The sequence below is a fragment of the Pteropus vampyrus genome, unplaced genomic scaffold, assembly GCF_000151845.1.
Source record: "Pteropus vampyrus isolate Shadow unplaced genomic scaffold, Pvam_2.0 Scaffold3, whole genome shotgun sequence".
Lineage (NCBI taxonomy): Eukaryota > Metazoa > Chordata > Mammalia > Chiroptera > Pteropodidae > Pteropus > Pteropus vampyrus.
In genome coordinates, this window is record NW_011888784.1 from 7934304 (window position 1) to 7947062 (window position 12759).

Below are 12759 nucleotides of genomic sequence, written 5' to 3' on the forward strand. Positions count from 1 at the left end.
ATGTGGGCTGTCATCCGCCATTGTGTCTGAGGCATCAACTGTGCTCAGAACAAATTAGGTGTCAGTCTGGTAAATCACAGTCAGGAAGGCAAATCAGTTTATAGAAGACTTATTTCGTCTCCTGGAAGGCTCCACCATTCAGAGAACAGTTAATCTTTCTTTTCTTTTCGGTAATTTAAAAAAAAAATGTGAGCTTTAGCTGGTCATTTTTATTGTTTCCTCAACCCCTCCTCAACTTACTCCTTGTTTCCCCTACAGGGATGAAGAGCTATTGCTCTAAGTGATGAGGCTAGTAGCATTTACAGGACTATTCACATGGAATGTTTTATTATTTTAGTCTAATTTCCTAAATGATGAAAGACCCAAGAAAAAGAAGGAGGGGAAGAGGCTGGGTAAGGGAGAGATGTGACTTAACTGCTGGCCTTTGGGTATAGGATGTTTTCAGATCAAGGAGAGAATGCTCAGGGAGAAGCAGGCAAATCTTGTTCTCATGGGATTTGTTTCAGTATTTCAATTCCTTCTTGATCCCATTAGCCCTTGATTAAGAAGTTTGGATAGCAGAAGAAAGGGAATTGCTTTTCACCTTGGAATGTAGAATTTTGAATCCGTCACAGCTTTAACCTGAGAAAAAAGGACATGAGAAAAAAGAAAATAAAAGAATTATATTTGTCATGTCAGGCTACCCAATCATTTTGCTTTAATCTGAAACAAAAAACACTTTACTGGAACTTATCAAGAGCACCAAAAAATAATAAACAAACAAACAAACAAATAAGTAAAAAGCCCTAGATCAGAGCTTAACCAACATTATAGTTTTGGCTCTGCCAATAATTTCAAGACCATGAGATAATTACTTTAATTTGCTAATCCACATTTTTCTCATCTACAAATGGTGATTATGATTTCTCCCCTTGCTTTTGCTAATGTTGTTATTGTGTGGATCTGTTGAAAGGAAGTCATAGTTAATAAAATATGTATAAATCAAAGGTGACATTATTACAAAGGCCCTACCACTTGATCATATCTTACCACCTCTCTGTATAAGCATAGAGGTATTTGTTCCCAAAGTACATCCATGTTAATCTGAATTCCCATTTTGCCTGTATTTCTCTCCACTACCAACTCTAACTTATTTTTAGTGAATTTGACTTGCTTCTAGAGATACAGAGACTCCATGATTACAATTTTGAATTATTTCCTGGTGTTTTGACCAACTGTAGTGCTACAGAAGAAAAAGATATTGGATACCTTAAATGATTACTACATATTTCCTCATCTGGTTTAGTACCATGATCTGAGATTTTATACCCTTTCTAAATAACCCATTTGCTTAATCACTTTTAGTCTTTCTACCTGCTTTCTCCAGCAATTTTGTTCCAGTCTTGTTCGTCCATCTCTCCCTTTTGCCAGATCATCTCAATTCCTGATCTGTCTGGCTCTAAGATTCAAATTCAATTGCAAGCCCTAAATTTTAGATACCTTCTTTTCTTTATTCTACTTTCTTTGTGTTGAGCACATGGCAACTCAGATGAAATATCAAGTTTCCTTAACAGTCATGTTGCTTGTTCCCATCAGCTCAGATTCTGATTCCCCTTCCTGTTTTCCCTTTAGTTACTCCAACATTTTAATAGAGACTGATTCACAATTTGGCCTATGGAATGTGGAAAAATTCACCATGACCTCTTCCTCGAGGCTTGGGTGGAGGTTGCTGCAGCATATCGAGGGGAACTGTACTCAAAGATTCTACCATCTCACACCTGTTAGAATGGCTATTATCCACAAGACAAAAAATAAGAGTAGGAGAGAATGTGGAAAAAAGGGAACCCTCATACACTGCTGGTGGGAATGTAAATTGGAAAATAGTATAGAGGTTTCTCAAAAAAAATTAAGAATAGAGCTACCATATGGCTCAGCAATTTTTCTTCTGGGTATCTACCCTGAATTTTTTAAAACATCTATTGTAAAGTTGTATGTACAGCTAGAATTTTTGTAGTTGTTTGCAACTCAAGTTCTATAGATCCTACCACTCACCTAGATACTACATGCTTTGCTTTTCTGTCATCTGTAAGCTCACTGGCATCTTCATTCCTTATCATTTCTCAGTGTGATTCCATACATACCCTACTAGTTTATTTTATCTCTTCTTTATCCACTCCTACCTCATGCCATATGCGCTCTAGTATATTCTTTTTTCACAGACTCCGGAACACGTCATGCTGTTGTTGGCTTTGCTTTTCTCAAATGGATTCCCCTCTGCTAAAATGCTCTGTTTCTCCAAGTCAGATGCCTCCTTTGTGAAGTCTTTTCTGATTCTTGCTTCTTCCTGAATTACTCCCACTTCCAGTTTGCTTCAAATATATTTTGCATCCTGCAAAGTATTTACAACTTGCTGCTATTTGTATTTTGACAATGACACCAGATACAATCTAAAGTCAAGCATATCTTTTGTTTTGTCCCATAGCTGCTAATAATCCATGAAACAGAAAACTCTCCTTAATTTTTCCAGTGGGAGAAACTGTGATTCCCCTTGCCATTTTTCCCCCTGCGGCTCTAATACTGATCTCTTATCATCCTAATAGGTTTTTAAAATTATTTTTCTTTATTTTTTAATTCTGTGGTTGGAGCCTAAGCCTACTTAAAATGTGATAATTGTGCCCACTAAAATCCGGGAAAAGGCAGATCTGGATGAGCCAGTGGAGGCACATGAAGTCCCTTGGGGTAGGCTGGAGCCACCTAAATTTATGTATATCCATTAAAAAAATCTTCTTGTATTGTGATAGCTGGCTTTTAAGAGATCAAAACAGTTTAGAAATGTTGTTTTTTTCTGACTGTGCAGCATACAAATATCATTTAACTGTTCCCTCAACATATGCATACGTCTAAAGCCCACTGGAGCATCAGGCAGCAATGGGAGCTGGCACCATGCCTGCATTGTTAGCCTTGCTCCATTATCATGAAAATAACAGGCTGGACAGAGACAGATAGTAAGGAAGGAGGTGGAGTATGTGTGCTGGTGTAGAGACATAGTGCCTGTAACATGGTTTGAATTTTCAATTTTGTCTTGAAAAATCAAACCAATCTGAGGATTGTTATAGAATCTCTATGCCTAAAGGTTATTTGTCAAAAAGCTCCTGCTCTAGTCTCTTTGGAGATAGGGCCCTGTGGCCACATGAGATTTTAGCATTGGGATTAATCTCCCATGTTTGGAAGACAGAATTGGATAAAATAAGCAATGTGCATGGCTGGGAGGGTCAAATGCCGGAGGCAAAAGAGCAAATGATGCCAGCAGGCAACATTTCTGGTCAATCTCCATCCAAGATCCCGTTCTTTTCAGCATATTGCAAGTACACTTCATGGTATAATTGTCATCACATTAATTTATGAAATACATTTTACTATTCAAAGCACTTTTATATTTATTCGCTTATTTGAAACTTCTATCTCTCCTGTAATATCATAAAGCATTAGAGTTGGAAAATTCCTTAGTGATTATTTCTCCAACACCTTCCTCTACTAATACTCAAAGAGATTTTATTTTACCTAAAATCCTATAAGTAGTTAGTAATACTAGATCCTATACCTGTTGATTTTTCACTACAGTAACTTTGTTTCATAACCTCAAGAAGCCACCTAGACGAGAATTTGTTAATCAGATTATTCACAAGATAAAAAAGGAGATTGTGACTTCTGCAGTTGGTCAAGAGGGCTGTGTGAAACACGTCAGGCATCTGGTGTGGGGTGCAAGGTGGCTGATCAGTGTAAGAGGGATACTATTGCAATAAATGTATGCTTATCATACAGTTTTTAACTTTAGTATTAAATAACGGTGATAGTATTCAACCCTGCCCTTTTTCGTTTTCTCTGTCCTTAATTTTAGAAGAAATGATTATGTATGGAAATATGAAAGTTTTCATAAAGCTCCTAGTAATTCAGTTTGCTCTCTTCATTAGTGTTGACTGAGGTAATTCCCCACACAGGCAGGGCACATCCCTTTTATGTTATTCTCCCAGCGGTGAGAAGTTGATTATTGTGCCCAACTATCTGATAGGCCAGATCACAAAGATATTCCTTAACAATCCCCAAGTGTCCTATAGAATGTTTTAAAGAAAGAAAAACTTTGATTCCTGAGATTACTTATGAGGATTGTTGTTCCACTGTGTCAGCAGATGTATTTCTTTCAAATTCTCTCATCTAAATATTCTCCCCAGCCCATGGGCATACACCAGGTACCAAACACCTCTCACTGTACATAGCTTCCTCTCTTGATGTGCTTTTCTATTTCCTATCTGTCTAACTTTCCCCTATTGTTTAAAATTCAATTGAGTTTAAACATATTTCATAAGAGGCATTTATTGAATATAAGACAATAGATTTCAATAGCGCCAGGGTCCTGACTACAAACTTAGCGTTTAAGAATAGACCAAATTTCCTCCCCAACCCCATTTTTTTCTTCTTTTCTAATTATTTCAGGGAATCATTTAGAGTCTCACTATAATTCTAGGGAAAAAAACAAAAACAAAAACATTCTATTGTAAGTTTGTGGAACTGTCAAGGAATATCTTTGTGATCTACCTTATTAGAAAGTTAAGCAAATAATCAACCTGCCACCTCCACGAAAATGACCCTTAGGTGTGCCCTGCATGAGGAGTAACCACAGTGAGGGCCGGTGAAGATCCTCTGTGTGTTCTCTTTCTGTTACGTCATACAGTCCTCTTGGGAATGGACCTAGAGTAAGCATTCGTTGATTGATTTTACATTCTAAACTCCCAACCTCGACATAAAAGATTCTGACACTTTATCTGATAGTAATTCTGTGATTGCCATGATATACATTATTAGAAGTCAAAAAACTAAATTTCTTGTCTAGTCTGTCATGTTGTAGTTATATGAAATGGCACAAAACTATATATTTTCTCTTTAGTTCAGAAATAATTATTTTTGCTCTGCTCACCTCTAGAAACTCCAGTGAAGAGTCTTAAGTGAAATAGCTATGACATTCTTAAGCTTTATACATACAACAAATACTATGATTATATTATTATCATTAGTACTTATTAGTATACATTTTGGATCTTCAGATTTAATTTAATACTTTATGATATTCTATTTTATTTTTCATCTGTGCTCTAACATCTCATTTAGGTTTAATACATGTTAAATATAGACAAATATATAGTGTTATTTTTTTAAGTTGCCCATAGATCAGGCCAGAACTTCCAACAAATATTGTTATTTGGCTAAATTTGAGTCTATCATAAGACTCTGCATTAAGGACAGAGTTATTGGTTTCAGCCTATGAAAACAGAATTGTTGAATAAGCACATCATTCAAATTTTCAGTTGAATTTTATATAATGGAAATAAAAGGATGATTAATCTATGTATCCATGGAAGACAACATAGCATGAAAAAAAAAGATAGCTCGTTATGTATTTGCAGAACTCTGTCTACAGTCATTGCCATCCTGTCAAGAGGTCAGAAGATGTGATTATGGAAGTGGCAGCCATGCCATCACTATTTAATCATCCCCACAGTACTCTTCACAATAATCAGGAGAGACAGGTAGAGGGCAACACTCTGAGTGTGGGATGCAGGAAGGCAGCCCTCATCTGACTGGGGTTTCCCAAAAAAGTCAGTTCTTCTCTCCTTCCCTCGAAAGGGGCATAGGCCAAGTGGCTGTGCTCATTGTCAGGCTGCCAGCCCCAGTTGACTGGCAGATGAGTGAAGACTTCATGCAGCTTGGAGACCAGGGATGCCTTACCCACTTTCCTTGTCAACCTCAGACCCAGCCGTCAGCTCAGAGAGCCAGTGGAGCATAATTGTATTGGCACCTCTCCAACACCTTAAGGTCTCATCATTTGTTTGCTGCCCTCTCTCACCTCCTCTACCAGGCAAACAGAAAGGTTAACAGTTAATGATGTCAAGCTTGATTGCTTTGCTAAAGGGTAAATTTGAAGGATGCTTACATTTTAATCTAGAAATCAGTATCTCATGTGTCGGAGATAAAGTGAGGCAGCTAGCATGAAAACAAGGCAGCACAATAGTGAAACTTTGGGCTAGGAAGCCAGGCATGAGGTTCATGTTCTAGCTTTAAAACTAACACACTGGAGCTGTTCAGACAATCTTGTCACATCTTTTAACCTTAATTCTTTCACTTGTTGAAGATCACATTTAGTGATAATCTCTAATTTTCCTATGAACTCAAAAGGATCCTGTAATGTATGAAAACAGAATTTTTGCACAGGGAAATGTATATATAAACTATGTAGGAACCATGAGAATTCACTCTCCTCCCTCACTGACTTCCAACTCTAGCAAGTATAACTCAGCTAGAGCTCAGCTGCTGCGTTCTGGAATCTATCTATGTCTGCATTTGCAAAGAGACCACACTTCAGCAGGTCTATACTAAGGCTGACCTGTTTCTGGGACCCTTGAGGCCCTCTGATGGCTGACTTTGTCTTGGTGATTTCCAAATGGCTTTGCCATGCCTTCTTTAGTTAGCATACCAGTCTAGGATACCTCTATCCAATATTCGCTTTCTCTCTCCTTCCCTTGGGATATGATTTGTATCACAGTTTTATGGCCTTCACAGTCTTTCTTGGCTCTCTTCCCATTTTCCCTCATGCAGACATCCCCAATAAAATTCTCGCACAATGAATCTTGTCCTGACATCTGCTACTTGGATCATTCTAACTAACATAGGCTAAAAATTGTGTAATCCCTATAAATGTAAATTAATGAATAAGTAAAGCACAAAGTAGAATCTGAGAATGGTAATGATTATCCTTGGGTTCACTCTCCAGCTCTACTGTTGATTAGATATTTGATTTAGGCTATTGATTTATCCTCTCTGTGTCTCAGCTGTGTATGCTTTAGAATGATGATGATAATAATACTTATAACTAGGGTTTGGAAAGCACAAAATATGTTAAACTATTTAAAGCTTTTAGAATAATACCTATTGTAGTCTAAATATCATATAAAGGTTAGCTACTGCAGATAAGAAATTAGAAGGCCAAGTAGCTAACAAACTTTGTTCGCAATCTCAGAGCTAACTGGTAGACGTGTTTAGGTAAGTGCTTGGAATTCCTATCAGAAGTTCAACGTGCTGGTTTATTTTATTATCTGTTTCCTTTTGTTTTAGTTTGATTACTGCATATTTTTCTCTACACTCAATTATATTGAGAATTTTGAGAAGTATTAATGGCAAAGGTGAGATTGACAATGTTTAATGATGAAACTTGATAACTGAAAATTAAATATTAGAATAAATGTCTTCTTTACTTATCAGATTGGGTAACATAAATGTCCTATAATGAGAATTAATGTGGGATTAAGACTTGGATGCTAAAATTATAACTGAAAGTTTCCACATGTGCTATATTTCCATGTGTGCTATATTTGGTCCTTATTTCTGGGACCTCAGCCTCTTTTATGGAACCTGTTTCATCTCTCTATCTAGGCGAAGAAGAGAAAAAGTAAAAATATCTCCCTCTTCTTTCAGTTGGTTCAATCGTTCATTTTGCTTTGAACTTTTCATCTAGTTTCCCAGTGCCTTAAGCTATGCTCTCCACTTCTTTTATCCAGAAAGTGATTTAAGAATGAATTTTTGGTATCTGAGAACCTATTGGGCATCTAAAGGAATTAAGTTTTTCATATGGACTTTAGTTTTGACTGGTAGCTTCATTGCCCCAGAAAGCGGATTCTCAGCCCCTGAACCCGAACTCCCCACACTTGATTATGTGTATGTCCTACCAGACCATGGATAAATGCCCACGCCTCCACAAATTGTCTGATCCTTGTAATGTTCATCACCTGCACACTTGAGACATTTTATTCTTTCCTGAATTTGACCTTGTAGAATTGTAACCTCATTTGGATTTATATTTGAATTATTTTATCTGAAGATATAACTACTAAATCTCCGGCCTGTAACTATCAGCTTTAGTGTAGTGTTTCATAGAATGCAGATCTACATATACTTTCTCGTTACAATCTTTTCCTAGATTGTACTTTTTAGTGCAGTTTTCCATTTATTTATTGCATATTCTTCCAAAAGTTACAGTAAGGATATATGTAAAAGACTGAGCACAAGTATGAAGCATGTGATAGGTTTAATGGAAGCTAATTTTATCATACATTGCACATTTATTGAGTAAGAACTAAAATTAAAAAAAAAAATTGCTAAGATTTGCTGAGTACTTTGTTTATATACTTACCTACATGTGTTCCTTAAGTATGCTTAGTCAAGTGTAGAAAATTAAGGCAAATAGGTGCTGATTTTGCCTTCAGGGAACTTACAGAGTGTTGCTAATATCCTGGTTAATATCTTTGTCCTCTAGGTGACTATTATCTGTTGCCAAACCTTTGTCACTTCACATGTTAATTCATTTATGACACATTTATTGAGGTTATTCTATTGGCTGAGTACTATGGTGGATGTTCAGATACAATATTGCATGAAAATGATAACCAAGATAGGTAGTTTTTAGTAAGTAATGCCTAAGAATCAGGTTGTGAATTAGATGAATTATTTAATTTAATACAGCAAACTTACAAGGTAAGCTCTTATATTGTCATTCCAAGTTGACAAATGAGGTAACAGCACAAATTGTGTTAAACAATCAACCTGAGTTTACATAGTAGTGTTATGTATGGACCTCAAATTTGAGAATATCTAAATCAAAAGCTAATATTCTTCATATAGACATCATATTTGTCTTGAAAGGACACACTCTTGACAGAGCATATAAGGTCTGATGGGCATTTTAAAGGCTTCGGATGAGGTATCTAGGAGACTAAGAAGGCTTTTGCAATTCACGGATGTGTTAGACAGATACCGAAGGGTAGTAGATTGGTAGAAATGAAGCGAATGGTCAAGTGTCTTCCATTCTAGTCCTCACTTCCTCCATGAAGACTTCCCTTACCATGTCAATTGATGAGTAGTCTCCTCCACATGTGAATTTCTGCAGTTTCTCAATACTTAGAAAATATGTCTTTATATTGGACAGTAAATTTTCCAGTATATATTTTATTGTCCATTTATATTGCAGTTTTTTGAAGACTGGGAATATTCTTAGTGCTTTGTATAGCTGTCTACCTAGGAAAGTTTCCCAGAAAATGTATTAAAATAATAGTTTAATTAAATTGTCATCATAAGTGAATTACTGGGCACCTCCTAATTCTCTTCTTATGGACGCAAAAACTGTATATAAGATACTACTTTTGTCACTATAGTGTTTGTAGTTTTTTTTTAAGGAGAGAAAATTTACCCATAGAATAGCAGGAAATCTTGCCATTTTCTGTATTTCAAAACTTCTGCTCTGCCCTGTCCACATTAAAACTTAACATGAAAGTTCAAGTGCCAAAAAGTGAAGGTGGTGGGGAGTGTTTCCAGTAATCAGAATGTGACTGGAATTGAAGGCCTTTCAGAGATCTGTTTAAAATCTGTTTTATTCATTCAGCAGCAGCAATTTCTTTAACAGCTACAGTTATAATTGAGAGGTTTGGGGCAGAGAGAATTGATTTCGATAAACGTTTTATTCTTTTACCAGTAATTCTCTTAAGTGAGCTTCAGTGAATTACCTTTGTTATACAGCTATTACCAGGGATAGCCTCAAAATAACTGGGGCCTCAGCCAAGGAATTCTTAACTCTGGTAAGGGGATGTAGCCCTCCTGAGAGAGGTAGTTCTTTACTCCGGCACTGAGAATAATAATTACAGCATAGCATTTGCCTTTCTGTAAAACTGTGCATTTGAATCTGAAACTACATAAATTAAAGCTCTTAAGAGAAACTGGGGATTTTTCTTGGAAAATTTGTGAGGGGAACTAGTTTTGATCTTTTTTTCCACTGCAGTGGCAATTAGTATCACATATCCTATTCTGTCACAACCTGTATAGTAGCTCTATGCCCTACCAATCTCTTTACATCAAAAATATTCTGCCTACATGTCAAAGAAGGCTTCTCATAAAAGGTGATGTTGGTGCTGAGTCTCATAAAACAAACAAGAATTGGCTACTTAGAGAAGGAAAGGGTACATCAGTACAAATGAGATCTTAGCTAAATGAAATATTTGACTAATAGACTGCAAGTCTGAGTATATACAAATTGTTTTGAAATGAGAAATTTACAGAGGAGAAAAATTCAAAAGCTATTAAGGACATGAAAACATATTGAAACTACCAGCAATAGGAATAACAAAAAATTTTAAAAATTAACTATCACAACATCAGTTAAATTGAAAATATTGGCAGGTAAGTAGGGATATGATAAATCTCATAAAATTCTGGTAATGGGAAATCATTGGTGCTATTCTGGAGAAGAATATAGCAGATGTTATTAACTTAAAAACACAAAAACCAGTGCCTCCCTTTCCCTGTGAAGAAGAAACTAGTATTAAATTAAACCTCATACAAAGAACTAGGAAGGAAGAGAAATGAACACTGTTTGAAAGTATGAAAAAGCAACATAATAAGCCAGAACTTGAATAGCCATGATTCTAGAGAGGGAATATTCTAAATTAAGTTTAACATACTGTACATAACTTCACCTTGAGCAATTTGCTGACTCCTAAATTGCCAGTGGGTTTGGTTAGACCCCCAAAACAAATAGAAACAAATTTTAAGGTACTAAAATGCTAAATAGAATATTTTAAAATAGTTTAGGTTAAGAAATAGAAGTTATTCCTGTTAAAAACTAGGTTTTAGTTGTAACCTTGGAAGAAATATGAATAGATATTAATGATAAACTAAAATTAGTCCATGTCCATCCATTCTCTACCATGTATTAAAAAAGCAAAAGCTGTCTTTAAATAAGGTAACAAGATTTAAAGCCTCTATATTTTTTCTTCTACATTTTTAAGCATAAAAACAAAATTTGCCAGGTATTCTAGAAAAAAGTAACAAATAACCAAAATTTAAGTGAAAAAGAATAGTCAATAAATTTAGGTGAATGGTTTATCTAGATTTTAGTGTTCAGAAATGAATTTTAAAATAAATATGATAAATACATTCAAAAGTATATTTTAAAAGACATCAAATTTTATCAGATAACAGATCTATAAAACAAAAATAATTCTGAGAGTTAAAAAAATATGTAATTAAGAATAGAATAGTGAGCTTAACAGTAGAAAATATCAAGATTGAAGGAAATAAAACTATAAAAGTAATTACAGAGAATTGGATAAGAGCATCATGGAGCTAACGAGTAGTAATCATAATCCAAGGAGCAGATTTATTCAAGATAGATGAAATACCTGAAATATACTTGCCAAGAATTTTCCAAGAATAAAAGACATAAAGCCAAAGAATAAAGAAACTATACATTCAAATATTAGAAATTGGGAGAAAATATGCCTATGTAAATTAGAGTAAATTTCTGGAAATGTAAAGATAATTTGAAAATTTTAGGAAATCACCCAGAAAAAAGAAACATCTTTAAAGGCATAACAAAAACATGACTGCTGACTTTAGAACAAAACAGTAGCATTCAGAAAACATTGGAATGCCAGTTTTAAAGACTAGAAAGATAACAATGGCCAAGTTAGAATGCTGTATCTGTTGAGAATACACTTCAAAAAAGGAAGATAAAATACGAAGCGTTAGAACAAAATAGCCAAGAGTAGATCTGCACAAAAATAGTCTTTATCTAAGAGAGTTCTTCATATAGAAGAAACAAGAACCCAGAAATAAGTATAGTAATACAGAAATAAATGAAAAACAATTAAAAGAGTAACTATGTAGGTAAATCTAAATACATATTTTCCATTCAAAACTATATAATAATGATACCTTCTGGGATTTGAAATGTACATTGAATTTACAAATATAGCAACAGTAAAAAATAAAGATAAATGGACATAAAAGACTAAAAGGTCAGATATTACTTAGAATATGATAAAAAGTGTTAATTTAAAATAACCTATAATAAGTCAATGATGCATGTTTTAGTCTCCAAGATAACCACTAATGGAAAAAAAGCAACACAATTCTTAAGTTACAATTTAACAGGGTGTAGGGGGCAAGAGATAGAATGAAATATTAAGGCAAGAAAAGAAAAAAGAATAAAATAAATGAGGCAGATGGAAACAAATGTTAATATAGCAACTATTTTGGAAATATCAGTAATTGTATTTAACATAAAAATAGATAAAAACTCTTGTCAGTCTATGGCCATGCCACCCTGAACAAGTCCGATCCCGTCTGATCTCGGAAGCTAAGTAGGGTCGGGCCTGGTTAGAACTTGGATGGGAGACCACCTAGGAAGACGAGGTGCTGTAAACGTGAAAAATAAAAAAATAAGGGATTGTAAGCTAACAAGGTCCTTGCAATCTGTGATGTCAACCAAGGGTTGCTTCGCCTAAAAAAAAAAAAAAAATCTTTTCAAACTGGGTACAAAAATAAATTTCTACTACATATGGCTTATGATTCTTATAGATGAAGAAAAAGCAAGTTTGAAAATTAAAGGATAGGAAAAAGTTATATCATGTAAACATAAAACTAAGGAAAGTTAATATTCCAATATGAGAAATTTCTAATATTAGTAAAAGTAAACCTCAAGGACACAACTAAAGATACAGAACATTTAATAAGATTTAATTCATAAGAAGGCAATAATTATTATTATTACATTGAATTTTATTAATGAAATACAGGCAAAACAAATGTTAGATATGCTAAAAATTTCAAAGAAATTAGTCACATTATAATAAAACTCAAAAAATTATTTGCTTGTTTGAGTAGATGCAAAAATAAAAAAAT

At 34.7% G+C, this 12759-nt stretch overlaps 1 pseudogene; it reads left to right on the forward strand.

Moving 5' to 3' along the window:
• Window positions 1-12163: 12163 nt before the first annotated feature.
• Window positions 12164-12282, forward strand: LOC111741448 (annotated as a pseudogene).
• Window positions 12283-12759: the final 477 nt, after the last annotated feature.